Below are 12,074 nucleotides of genomic sequence, written 5' to 3'. Positions count from 1 at the left end.
ATCCCAGTATCCCCCGTCAGGGTCTTTGAAGAGCCTGCGCTGCAACGCAAGGGTGAGCGGACTTGCATTCAGTCTGCGTGGCTTTAGAACAGGTATAGGAGGGGAGGGTATATAATAAATAAATAATAATAATAATACAGTGGCACCTCAGGTTACAGACGCTTCAGGTTACAGACTCCACTAACTCAAAAATAGTACCTCAGGTTAAGAACTTTGCTTCAGGATAAGAACAGAAATCACATGGCAGCGGTGCGGCGGCAGCAGCAGGAGGACCCATTAGCTAAAGTGGTACCTCAGGTTAAGAACAGTTTCAGGTTAAGAACGGACCTCCGGAACGAATTAAGTTCTTAACCTGAGGTACCATTGTAATGATAATGTGTTATTTATTATTTATACCCCGCCCATCTGGCTGGGTTTCTCCAGCCACTCTGGGTGGCTCCCAACAGAATATTAAAAACATGATAAAACATCAAACTTCCCTAAACAGGGCTGCCTTCAGATGTCTTCTAAAAGTCAGATAGTTGTTTATTTCCTTGACATCTGAAGGGAGGGTGTTCCACAGGGTGGGTGCCACTACCGAGAAGGCCCTCTGCCTGGTTCCCTGTAACCTCACTTCTCACAGTGAGGGAACCGCCAGAAGGCCCTCGGCGCTGGACCTCAGTGTCAGGCCTGAACGATGGGGATGGAGACGCGCCTTCAGGTATACTTCAGGTACTGTTTTGCTGTTCTCTTTTCCTTATTTACTTGTTTTTGTCTTGTGTTTCATTTTGTGAGCCGCCTTGAGATCTTATGATGAAGGGCGGCATATAAATCTAATAAATAAAATAAATAAATATTGGAAACCTGCGGCCCTCTGAGCTTCATAGAGTCGTAGAATTGCAGAGTTGTAAGGGATCAAGAGTGTAATCTAGTCCAACCCCCTGCAATGCAGGAATCTTTTGTTGGGTTCCAAACTTCCATCAGCTCTAGCGAGCACTGTTAGGATTTTTATCTCACCAGCTGCTCAGAGAGCAGCACAATGGTTGTTTATATCATGCGAGTGTCTGAGAGCGTGAGACAGGAAGTCTCAGCACAGTCTCAGTACTGTGAAGAAGTTACTTTCGCTTCTGTGTGAAGTGTGCTCTTCTGTACTGCTGCTCAGAGAGAGCAGACACGCTGATGGATTCTCTGTGTATAGACTGTAAATAAAGTACCGTATTTTTCGCTCTATAACACGCACCCGACCATAACACGCATGTAGTTTTTAGAGGAGGAAAATCCGTAGGCATGCCACCCGTAGGCATTCCCTCCATAACACGCACAGACATTTCCCCTTACTTTTTAGGAGGAAAAAAGTGAGTGTTATGGTGCAAAAAATACGGTAGTTTAGAGATACTGATTGTGCTCCTCTCAGGAGGGAGGGGTCGCTTATTACCGGTCTCTCTGGACTGAGGAAGATTTACAGCCAGAGGGTGACCACCGGAGAGACGCCCCGGTGTCTTGGGAAGGTGGCGGCCTTCCCGGGCGTTTTTCCAACAAGCACAGCCAAGTTCACAACATCTGGAGGACCACAGGTTCTCCATTCCCTCCATATACATTTCAAGCGTCCTGAACTGGAAAGTCCAAAACATTAGCCTCTAAGAGGGCATCAAGCTTTCTAGCCACCTGACAAATGTGGTCTATACTTTCCTCTTCGACAAGACTGTGTCATCTTGAAGCTGGTCATTAAAATGTTTCCCTGATACATGCTGCATCGCAAATAAACCGCTGACAAACAAATGCTAAGCTTTCTGCCCATTTCCTGCAAAAACACACACAGAATTGTTTTATTAGGCAGGCATAATGTTTATTCTTCTTTGCGCAAATCAAAAGGCACTGTTTGCTAATGAAGGCACATTACAGTTTGCCATACTCATATTATGCTAAATGGTTTCACTGTTCTCCGAAATGCTTTGCAATTAGATACTGTTACCAGCTCTGTTTAACTAATACTTTAATCATTTGTAGCTTCATGTTGCAAAGCAAATAAATAGATGTTTAGAACGTTGAGGTCTCAATTTTAATATGTTTTAGTATTTTAACTTTCGTATGTTTGAAGGGAGGGTTGTGATTCTCCCCTTGTTTTACCTTTTAGGGGTATTTTGCAATCAAGCAGCGAATGAATTATATGAAATATAAATAAATAAATAGCAGAGATATCACTGCCTTTGTCAATCTGTGTGATTCTGTTTTCTAAAAACACAGTATCGTCTGAGTTAGTTGCTGCTGTCTTTCTCCTATGGTTCTTCCAAAATATACAGATATGCCAGTAGATGGCATAACTCTTTTGTGGCTGAAGCCCCTTTTTCTAGTAACAGCAAGCAAAAAAACGCTAAACCAGGTATTTAATTTCTCCTTACAGAAACAGGCAAGCAAAACCCCACAAAAATAAGAACTGCCTCTGAGATTCTTACTGCGTACAAGTAGTTAAGAGGATTATGATTCACTACCCAAAAGAAGCAAATGCAAACTGATGAAATATGCTAGGAATGATACTGGAACAACTGCAACTACTGTCTGAACTTTTTAATCTCCATCACTTTTAATATCTGTTACAAGTGTATGCAGTTGGGCAAATGACTACGTGGTTATTTCCTGCTTCTAAAAATTAGTGCAGAATGATAAAATGCAGCAATTAGGATGGCACCACCACCCTCCAAAGAGAGGGATGCAAAAGATGGCACAGATCTGCATAAAATTAACATTTCCCCATTTTTCTGTATGGACACAAATTCTGGGGAAAATTACTGATACAGTGCATCTCACCGTAGAGAAAGCAACTGTACCTGTTCAGTCTGTTGTCCGGGTGTTTACTGTGGATGAGCAAATTTTCGAGGCCCCTGTAATCTATTCCTAGAGTCATCACTACTTGAACTAGTTAGCCCTTCAAGTAGAGGACTCCTTCAAAGGGACTACTCTCTTAATAGAGAGCGGTCTTCTGTAAAGGAAGACAGGTGACCACTATAGCAGCAATACAGATCACTATGGCTGGCTTCGTCATATTCTGTGGCTGCTGTTGCTTCACCCATAGTTACTGGCAGGTTCTGTTGCTATGGATTAAAGACCAATCCCTCCACTTCAGCATTTAAAGGACCCCTGGATGGTTAAGTCCAGTCGAATTCGACTATGGGGTGCGGCATTTATTTCCTCTTTCATACCTACGGAGCCGGTGTTTGTCCGCAGAGGTAAATGGCGTTTCCATGCACCTTGGCTTCCGTCACGGTGTTCCGTTGCGCCAGAAGCGGTTTAGTCATTTTCACAATACTTCCTAGTTTTTAATTTGGGTGACGAAATGGTTCATTGGTTACTATATCCTCAAAGACCAAAGCAACATATTTATTGGTATATGAACCAACTTTTTAAAAGAGGCCCATAAAAATATTTCCCACCTCTCTTAGGCCCGATTTCACGGTTGTTGTTTTTTTGAAAAAGAAGACCATTCGCTTTTAAGCCTTCTGCATCCTCTGTTGTTTCACTATTAAGCCTCTGAAGCCATCTACTGTGTGTTATTTTAGATTATCCATTTGTGCTTTATGTATAATTTCTTTAAAAGATGAAAAAGCCTAGAATAACATTCAATTTACACCTTGAAATCAAGATCAGTCACAAAAAGCATGCACATACACGCCGTCCTCACCACCACACAAACAATGAACCAAAACTTCAGAGGTAACTGACACACACCAGTTCTTCAGACAATATTTTTTTCTCTTCAAAACTCTCACAAAAACTACAGATATTTAATTTATTTCTAAATGCAGAAATCCTACTTCAGACAGAAGTCTAACTTAAATACCCGAAAAGCACAAAGGAGAAAACAAAAATTCTGTAGCGGCGTAAAAGACTAACAGATTTGTTACGTCATAAGTTTATGTCGACCAGAAAAACACATGAAGAATGAAGGAAAAGCAGTTCTAGTAATGAGACTTTAGAGCTTGGTGGAATTATCTTCCTCACTCAGAGTCACCTGTCATGGAACGCTAATATCAACCAAGAGGTTGACTTGGGAAAGTCTTACCAACTAATAAGGTTCCCAGCCCTGGCCCCATATTAAAATCCTTTGCAGGATATAGTTTCCATTTCTTGAATGGACAGCTCAGTGGCAGAAAACCTTTCCAATTAGTTATGTGATCTGCATTGGGCATTTTCCCATTTCACCCAAGCACAGATGTGTCCATAAAAGCTTAGTGTGGTTTCTGCAGGCACAACTTGTCTCATATAAAACTTGGGTTTAATCTTCTTAATAAGTTAGTAAAGGAAGAAAAATAAAATGCTGGTCTAACATAAGGATACCAGAAAACACAGTTATTCAGGGAGGACCATCAAAGGGCCTTCCTTAGCAGATATATGACGCAGGTAAGGTAGCAGTAACTTCTTTTATGGGTTTGATTTTCTGCATTTCCCATCTACTAAATACAATACACAAGTTCATCACTGGCTGAAGAAAAAAGTTCCAGATCCCCTCAAATGTGCATTTATTTCCCCTTGCTGAGTTGTCAGAGAGTCCCCCCAAATGTTACTTTTATTATGCATTCATCATGATTTGTCCTCCTGGGAAATTGTTATGCAATCACACTTTCAGTATTATTTGCCCCTACAAAAGTTTTGGGGCAGTCCTACTGCTTCATTTGCAATGAAGTGCATTTTAAGGCTAAGTTAAGAGCTCTGAGAACTTAAAGAAGAAAAGTCACTTGATCCAGGGACAGTCTACTTATATATTGGTCCATTCCTACCTCTTTTCCTTAATGGCGATTGCTCAGGCTGCACAGACAAAGCTTTTTGTTTCCTGAAATTTGTTCCGATTTTGCAGATAAACTATAACTAATAGAATTCTACAGGATGTGGTATGAGTGTGTGAAAACAGTCAAGATTCAAGGATCTCTAGGCATGTGCCTCCAGATGGTGGAGATAATCAGGCACCATTCTGGCACCCAGGCATCTTTGCTTGGTCGCAAGTGGCTGATGTTGTTGTTTAGTCATTTAGTCATGTCCGACTCTTCGTGACCCCATGGACCAGAGCACGCCAGGCTTCTGTCTTCCACTGCCTACCGCAGTTTGGTCAAACTCATGCTAGTAGCTTCAAGAACACTATCCAACCATCTCGTCCTCTGTCATCCTCTTCTCCTTGTGCCCTCCATCTTTCCCAACATCAGGGTCTTTTCCAGAGTGTCTTCTCTTCTCATGAGGTGGCCAAAGTATTGGAGCCTCAGCTTCACAATCTGTCCTTCCAGTGAGTACTCAGGGCTCATTTCCTTAAGAATGGATAGGTTTGATCTTCTTGCAGTCCAAGAAGTCTCCTCCAGCCCCATAATTCAAAAGCATCAATTCTTCGGCAATCAGCCTTCTTTATGGTCCAGCTCTCACTTCCATACATCACTACTGGGAAAACCATAGCTTTTACTATACGGACCTTTGTTGGCAAAAGTGGCTGATAGGCAGGGGCAAAATGCGCCTGGCTAATTTCGAACACTGCTTTTTGCCACGCCAGTGGCAAAAAAAGCAACTTAAAGCAACAGCAGTTGCTCAGGGAAGCTGGTGCCCAGGTGGCAGAATGCCTTGCTGGTCCTATCTGGCATCTCCAGGGTTCAGATGAGATCTAAGAGAATTTCTGTCAGAAAAGGAAGGTAATGGTTTCAATCATTACATAGTTTGTGCTAGCAAAATTGAACCATTAACTGACAAGGCTAGCCTATGTGTTTTGCCTCAGTTTGGCTGACAGGCTCCAACAAAAGGAATATTACTTTGTAATGAATGCCACACTGATCTCAAGGTATGTGCGAGCCTTCATCAATGTACAAATGGACTTCCCACTTTCCTTAATTATAATATATATATGAGAAAAGCATTTCCTGCATGGGGGTTTGCATCAGGCTAGTAACTCCCCACCCACACCCTGAACAAACAATAATCCCCAGGTTTCATTTTAAAAAGTTTCTAGAGGCAAAATATACATTCACTATCCCTCTGGTAGAAGAGGGTTTTTGTTAGCATCCCAGTAATGATGTATGGAAGTGAAAACTAGACCATAAAGAAGGCTGATCGCTGAAGAATTGATGCTTTTGAATTATGGTGCTGGAGGAGACTCTTGAGAGTCCCATGGACTGCAAGAAGATCAAACCTATCCATTCTGAAGAAAATTAGCCCTGAGTGCTCACTGGAAGGACAGATCGTGAAGCTGAGGCTCCAGTACTTTGGCCACCTCATGAGAAGAGAAGACTCCCTGGAAAAGACCCTGATGTTGGGAAAGATGGAGGGCACAAGGAGAAGGGGATGACAGAGGACGAGATGGTTGGATAGTGTTCTTGAAGCTACCAGCATGAGTTTGACCAAACTGCGGGAGGCAGTGGAAGACAGGAGTGCCTGGCGTGCTCTGGTCCATGGGGTCACGAAGTGTCGCACATGACTAAATGACTAATCAACAACAACAAAACCTGCTCCCCCTTACAGCATTTTAGTCCTCCATTGCTCCCCACTCCCACCCATGATTTCCTGGTAACTAGAGAAGTTGTTTATGATTGTTAACATTATACAACCATAGTTTAATTTCTTCATTTTGAAAACTGATGCAATCCCCCCTCCCCAGACTTCAGGTGTTGCTTGGGAAAAAAGACCCACAGCTTGAATGTGACTTCCTGTTCGCCTTTTTAGTCCACGATTCGTGTTGTTCGGAGTCCTCAATTCTACCAGCGCTAGTGCCTTTAAACCTGCTATGCTATTACTCCTCCATTTCTCCCAACCCATTTCCTGTATCACTCCCTTGTGTAAACTGAAAACAAAGCAGGTACACAACAACACACCATCCATTGCACAGCCAGGAACAGATCAGGCTTTATAGACTGAAAACATGTCATGCCCATTTCAAAAGAAGTTTGTTGCTCATCAACTCTTAGAACAACAGGAAAGAACTCTCTCCTTTACTGAAAGAACCAACTCTGAAAAGGTTATTTAAAAATAAAAAGAGCTAGTCAGAAAATATTTTATATTGAAAAACAGTTCTGTGCATCCATTGCTTTTGCCCTTAAATCTTAAGCCCCATAAGTAAATAAACAAATATGAAAGCATAACAAGGAAATTCAGCTAAGAAATCTACATAAAATATTATTCTTATATACTATATGCAGAGTTACGTATTTGGGGCAAAGGAAATCAGTTAAAACGTTCTAGTTTCTACAAATCATCACTATTAATAGGAGAAATGCAATTTATGACAGTACTTCACACCTTAAGGGAACTGAATTTAAATAGCTGAGTCAGTTTGCCTTCTACGTGTTGAATACTAAACAGGATAGTGTTTCCAAAACAAAGCTAGCTAAATGTCTGCCAACTGAAACATGACTTTGCATCATGCAAATTTCAACACTAAAAAACGCTTCACTCGTGAACTGACCAGATGAACAAACAGCATGTTTAGGGAAGCTTTTAATGTTTAATAGGTTATTGTATTTTAGTGTTTTGTTGAAAGCCACCCAGAGTGGCTGGGGGGACCCAGCCAGATGGGCGGGGTATAAATAATAAATTATTATTATTATTATTATTATTATTATTATTATTATTATTATTATTATTATTCAAAGACAAGGTAGTATTGGAACTTGCATTATAAAAAAGCACACATAAAACAACTAAAACCCACTCAAACATTTTATGTTACTAATCTCATGATATCTAGAACAGGACAGAAATATACGCAATAGCTTTAATGAAAGTAATATTATCATATACCATCCATATCAGGGAATTTCGTAGATCAGTATCTTTCATAGGTTATATATCTCAAAGAAGCGGGGGGGGGGGGGGTTTAAGGCTGAGTTGTGGTTCGAGGACCCGATCCCCCCAAAGAGGAATGAATACACAAGGACACGTGATATAAGGTTAATGGGCAAGAAAAAGGCCACAACTTTATTGATTACAGCAAGTGAAAAGGTATTGGCTTAGGCATTGGATTACGTCAGCTGACTCCACCCCCTCAGAGAGGGGTGAGTCTGAAATGAAGGGGGTTTATTCACCAGTAGGTGGAGCCTGTTGATGCTAATCCAACTATAGCCTCTCCCCTGATGTCACCGAGGGTCGTGCTATGGCCTCCCGCCAAGCAGGCATCGGACAGAATACACGACCGCCAGATTCCTTTAATGGAATACCCAAAAACTGAAGGCATAGGCGATGGCCACACCTAGCCCTTCGACACACCACAACACATTATTCCAATGCCTAACCTACCCACCAATACCACGAGAGTTGTGACGATTGCTACGAGGTAGGCGAAAAACCAAAAAGCCTAATGCCAAATGGAAAAATTCCTACCAGGCCCCTCGGACAACCAGGGCGACCAACCTAAGGTCCATAGCAAGGCCAAGGAAAACTAAGACCCTGAGCTCAAAGGGAGTGGAGGGTGGGTGAATCGCGATGGGACGACGAAGGGTGAGGCAGAGGAGGGGCTGGCGCCGCAGCATTTAGGCTGCTGAACACGCCCCCTCGGAGGCACCTGGTTGGGTGCCTGCCGATGGGCGTGGGCGCCAGCCAGGTGAGTGGGAGGCAGGGGGCTAATGCCCCCTGCTAGAGGCAGGGCTCGGGTTCCCGCCCACAACCACTCCCCTCTCTTCCAGGAGGAGAGTCTTAGGTCACAAACCTATTATCATAGTCTTGAGAAACCTTTTCCAGCCCCAGGGCCAGAGGTGAAATACAACAAAGGAATGAATACAAATTCTACCTTTGTAGCATAGGCTAGCTCCTGCACATTCACAGACCTCTCTGCTTTGCCGGTAGGAAAGCAAGAGACCTTATCAGACTTCAGGGAGACATTTCAGCCAGGCAAAAACATTGGAGGAGGCAACTGGGGAGGCGATGTGGCCTCGGAAGAGTCCTAAGAGCATAGGATAGCCAATCACACAAAAAAGATTGTGAGGTATCATGTAGATCCTGTATTATCCTACCCACCAAGAGATCATTCATTCACAGTTTGGATCTTTACTGCATGCAGAATGGCACCATAAGCCCTTGAGAGGAGGAGAAAAAAGAAACCAACATCCTAATGGTGACTGCGGGTGGTTCAGTTGATACAGAAAGGTCGCCTACTTTTTTTTTCTTTTTTCAAATTTTTTTATTAGTTTTCGCAATATTATAAACAAACAAACAAACAAACACATAAGACAAACAAACATAAATCATAGCCTTATTGAAAATTACACTTATTAACTTTGTTAAGTGACTTCCTCGCTTCCCCTTGGTTGAATTTCATTGCATGTCCTTTTAACGGCTTTCCAAATCCCAATTCTTATAAAATTTAACTTAGACATTAACATCCTTAAATCTACGCCTTCTGGAATTAAACATGTTAATTCATCACTTAACATAAATAAAATCCTAAACCAATTAAGTATCTGCAAGCTGTTTTCAGTTAATTTGGTTGACCACAAACTTGACATGAGCCAACAGTGTGACGCGGCAGCTAAAAAAGCCAATGCAATTCTGGGCTGCATCAATAGGAGTATGGCATCTAGATCAAGGGAAGTAATAGTGCCACTGTATTCTGCTCTGGTCAGACCACACCTGGAGTACTGTGTCCAGTTCTGGGCACCACAATTCAAGAAGGACACTGACAAACTGGAACGTGTCCAGAGGAGGGCAACCAAAATGGTCAAAGGCCTGGAAACGATGCCTTATGAGGAACAGCTAAGGGAGCTGGGCATGTTTAGCCTGGAGAAGAGGAGGTTAAGGGGTGATATGATAGCCATGTTCAAATATATAAAAGGATGTCACATAGAGGAGGGAGAAAGGTTGTTTTCTGCTGCTCCAGAGAAGCGGACACGGAGCAATGGATCCAAAATACAAGAAAGAAGATTCCACCTAAACATTAGGAAGAACTTCCTGACAGTAAGAGCTGTTCGACAGTGGAATTTGCTGCCAAGGAGTGTGGTGGAGTCTCCTACTTTGGAGGTCTTTAAGCAGAGGCTTGACAACCATATGTCAGGAGTGCTCTGATGGTGTTTCCTGCTTGGCAGGGGGTTGGACTCGATGGCCCTTGTGGTCTCTTCCAACTCTATGATTCTATGATTCTAATTTGACTTAAATTTAGCTAGATAATCATTAAATTTAATCCACTCTTCCTGATACTCCTCTTCCTTCTGGTCACGGACTCTTCCGGTTAGGTCGGCTAGCTCCGAAAAATCCACCATCTTCACCTGCCATTCTTCTATCATTGGTAATTCTTGAGTTTTCCGCTTTTTAGCTAACAAAATATGGGCAGCAGTTGTGGCATACAAAAATAATTTAACATCTTTCTTGGGCAATTCCAAACCTGTTATTCCAAGAAGAAAGGCCTCTGGTTTCTTTATAAATGTATATTTCAGCATTTTTTTCAATTCATCTTCAATTCATCTTTCAAATCTTTTCCCAGAAGTCTTTCACCTTGGGACAGGTCCACCACATATGATAAAAGGTTCCTTCCTTTTCTTTACATTTCCAACATATATTGTCACAGTTATGATATATCTTTGCTAATTTTACAAGTGTCAAATACCATCTATACATCATTTTCATTATATTTTCCTTTAACAGAGTACATGCGGTGAACTTGACCCCTTTCTTCCACAATCTTTCCCAATCCTCAAATATTATATTATGTCCTACATCTCTTGCCCAATCTATCATCACAGATTTAACTCGCCTACTTTTGGGAGAGAGAGGCAACAAAAAAACTGGGGGTGGAGAGATAGGAAAGGGCCATCTGGAATCCTGAACAAGAGAACTCCATGGTGGAACATTTTGTTGAAAGCCCCACTTGCCCACACTGGCAAGGGGCTGCCAGTGTCTACGTGGTCAAACTTGAAGAAGGTCTTCTGCCATCTTTGGCCCTCAAAACCCAACACAATCTGCCACTGCTACAAAAGAATGCTTTTTGCTGAGCTGCCAGGGTCAGGGTAGAGGAGGCACAGCTGACTGGCCCTTGTAAAAGGTAAAGGTAAAGGGACCCCTGACCATTAGGTCCAGTCGTGGCCAACTCTGGGGTTACAGCGCTCATCTCGCTTTATTGGCCGAGAGAGCCGGCGTACAGCTTCTGGGTCATGTGACCAGCATGACTAAGCCGCTTCTGGTGAACCAGAGCAGTCTACTTGCACTTTGACATGCTTTCGAACTGCTAGGTTGGCAGGAGCTGGGACCGAGCAATGGGAGCTCACCCGGTCACGGGGATTCGAACTGCCGACCTTCTGATCAGCAAGTCCTTGACTCCGTGGTTTAACCCACAGCGCCACCCGCGTCCCTTGAGACTGGCCCTTGTAACCTGAGCTAATAATATTTGCCATAAACTATTTAGCTCAGGACTGGCCCTTGTAACCTGAGCTAAATAGTTTACGACAGATATGGGAACATGGGTTATCACTAGTAAAGTAAGCACCCCATTTATATTAGGAAACACTCATCAAATATAGCACATTGACTAGTTGTGGGGATAAACAGGCATCCATCACTACATCAAACTTCCAGACACGCAATTTTAATTTAACAGCAATCTCTTACTGATCCCTCCAGACCTTCCAGTGTACCTGTGAGGAAATGCTTCACTTGTGAGTCATTAAACCAGGTAGAAATCGAGCAATACAATTTTACCTTAATTTAATACTCTGGGTGGCTGTTACAATCTCCGCCTTTTGCTACTGCCACAGATTCATTTCGTTATAATAGCATACATGTTCTTCTAGAATTTAATAACCAATGCGTAAGTTTCATGTTCTAATTTTAATAGGTTCATAATATATCCTCCATATTTTGCACTGCCAGCTTACCCCCTGGTAACCATTTCTGACTGATGTGCTACTAGAAGTCAGAACTAGTTCTAGTATCAATAACGTTAATTAGATTATCAGGAAAAACAAAGGCTAGAAAAATGGACAGGGTTGTTCAGCACAGTGTAGCATTTTTCTCCTTTATTGAGAGCTATGGTCAACAATATGGAACTTAGGAAAATTAAGAGAAAAGTTCTCAACAACAGAATAAAACCGGAAAAAACAAGCCAAAGCTCCACTGATTCCAAAGTCTCATTGCAGCAGCTCTTTGGTTTG

The 12,074-nt window shown here is 42.3% G+C and overlaps 1 protein-coding gene and 1 long non-coding RNA gene across 14 annotated transcripts in view; one reads left to right on the top strand and one right to left on the bottom strand.

Moving 5' to 3' along the window:
- The window catches only part of LOC309541781, a 575,734-nt gene that overhangs the window by 152,356 nt on the left and 411,304 nt on the right, over positions 1-12,074 (top strand). The window lies entirely within an intron of this gene.
- CADPS2 (calcium dependent secretion activator 2) overlaps positions 1-12,074 on the bottom strand; it is a 367,142-nt gene that overhangs the window by 282,418 nt on the left and 72,650 nt on the right. The gene's annotated exons all lie outside the window — the stretch shown is intronic.

Source organism: Podarcis vaucheri, assembly GCF_965113315.1.
Source record: "Podarcis vaucheri genome assembly, chromosome: 10".
Classification (NCBI taxonomy): Eukaryota; Metazoa; Chordata; class Lepidosauria; order Squamata; family Lacertidae; genus Podarcis; species Podarcis vaucheri.
The sequence above is the reverse complement of the archived record's forward strand: the minus strand, read 5'-3'. Positions and strand labels throughout refer to the sequence as shown.